Raw genomic sequence first — 1,915 nt, 5'->3', positions numbered from 1 at the left:
TCTTGTGGGCCTGGCTGGGTACTCAAACTTCCATGGGCTTCTGGAGGGTCTGCCCGCTCCCATGCCCCCCAACAACTAATCCCATTTTTATCCAGGTTAGACTGACAGGTCTTCATTAGATCAGAAGTTTATTGCATGCTTTCGGTTTTCTGCTTGGAGGTGAAGGTGCGACTTTCTTCCATGGGTCATCCCAGAATTCGGGCTCATCAAACAGTAGTCTCCACCATGCTGCCTAAGTTCAACCCCAATGAGATTGAAATCCTATAAGTGAGGTGCACCTCTGGGGAAGTCGGTGTCATGTCTGTCTTGGCCCCGAAAATCGGATCCCTTAGTCTGTCTCCAAAAAAGTTTGGTGATGACATCACCAAAGCAACTGGTGATTGGAAGGGTCTTAGGATTATAGTGAAACTGACCTTTCAGAACAGACAAGTCCAGATTGAGGTACTGCTGTCTGCTTCTGCCCTGATCCTCAAAGCCCTCAAAGAACCACCATGAGACAGAAGAAAAAAAGCATTAAGCACAATGCAAATATAACTTTTGATGAGATTGTCAACATTGCCCAAAATATGTGGCACCGATCTTTAGCTAGAGAACACTCTGGAGTCATCAAAGAGATCCTGGGAACTGCCCAGTCTGTGGGCTGCAATGTTGATGACTGCCATCCTCAGAATATCATTGGTGACATCAACAGTGGTACATGGGAATGCCCAGCTAGTTAAGAACAACAGGAAAATATTTCAATTAAAAATCATTTGACAGCAAATTAAAAAAAATGAGTGGGGAGGCTTTTCCCTTAGCCTATCACCCTCACTTAGCCTTGCACATGCTCAGTGAAATGACTGCCTCCTCCCCATCTGGCCCCCTGGGTGGAGGTGGTGTGGGGGTGGGAATCTGTCCTAATGCCTGACCTAGACTTGTTATCCAGGCAAAGCAGCACTTCCCCTGTGGCCCCTCCCCTCTGTTCCCACTGCTCAGGTTACTAGTATCATTACTTAGTTTTTAAACTAAATCCTTGTGCTGAAGCCCTGTTCTGTGTTCTCTGTGGTAGCAGATGGGCTTGCTTCACACAGTGGGAAGCATGGCCACCTGCAGTGCCTGCACCTTGCATATCAGTGTCAGCTGCCGGACAGGGACTGGCTTCAAGCTTTTGCAGGTATCAGACCCACAACTCCTGAGAATGGATCTGTTGTCCAGCGTGGGTCAGGTGCCAGTCATGCCCAAGTGCTAGGGTGTTGGGGAATTCAGAGTGTTGGAGTGAGGGTATTGGGGATCTCCTGATGCCTGTGTCTTCCCTTCCCACTATGGTAGGATAGTAGCATATCATCAGACTGTTCCCAGCTCTCACTTCCCCACGGGGAAAAGGGCTAGAGCAAACCTTTTATTTTATTAAGCACTTTCAACTTGACCTATGGAAGCAGTAGCCTACTCACCAAATCCTCTCTCTATCCCCTGGGAGACTGTTTTTTTCCTTAGAGCTATGCTTTTCAGAAGTGTTTCCCAAGTGGCATTTCCCCCATTTCCCTGGCTGCTGTGGCCATTGCTTTTCAGCTCTGTCCTCCTGCACCTGGCCTGGCTCTGAAATGATGGCCATTCTGACTGGTGTGAAGTGGTATCTTATTGTGGTTTTAATTTGCATTTCTCCAATGGCTAGTGGTGTTGAGTATCTTTTCATGTGTCTATGGGCAATCTGTATATTCTCCTTGGAGAAGTGACTATTCAGGTCCTTTGTCCATTTGTTAATTGGATTGTTTGTCTTCCTGATGTTGTATGAGTTCTTTATGTATTTTGGAAATTAAACTCTTGTCTCATGTATCATTGGCACATGTATTTTCCCATGTAGTCAGTTCCCTTTTCATTTTGTTAATGTTTTCTTTAGCTGTGCAGAAGCTTTTTGATGTAGTCCTATTTATTTATT

At 45.9% G+C, this 1,915-nt stretch overlaps 1 pseudogene; it reads left to right on the top strand.

Annotated features, from left to right (window-relative positions):
• Positions 1-225: 225 nt before the first annotated feature.
• On the top strand, positions 226-719 carry LOC119004270 (60S ribosomal protein L12-like; annotated as a pseudogene).
• The last annotated feature ends 1,196 nt before the right edge of the window (positions 720-1,915 follow it).

Source organism: Sturnira hondurensis, unplaced genomic scaffold (genome assembly GCF_014824575.4).
Source record: "Sturnira hondurensis isolate 20B ecotype Veracruz unplaced genomic scaffold, ASM1482457v3 Scaffold0001304, whole genome shotgun sequence".
In the NCBI taxonomy this organism is placed as follows: Eukaryota; Metazoa; Chordata; class Mammalia; order Chiroptera; family Phyllostomidae; genus Sturnira; species Sturnira hondurensis.
Note: the sequence above shows the minus strand (reverse complement) of the source record. Positions and strands in the feature narration are given on the sequence as shown.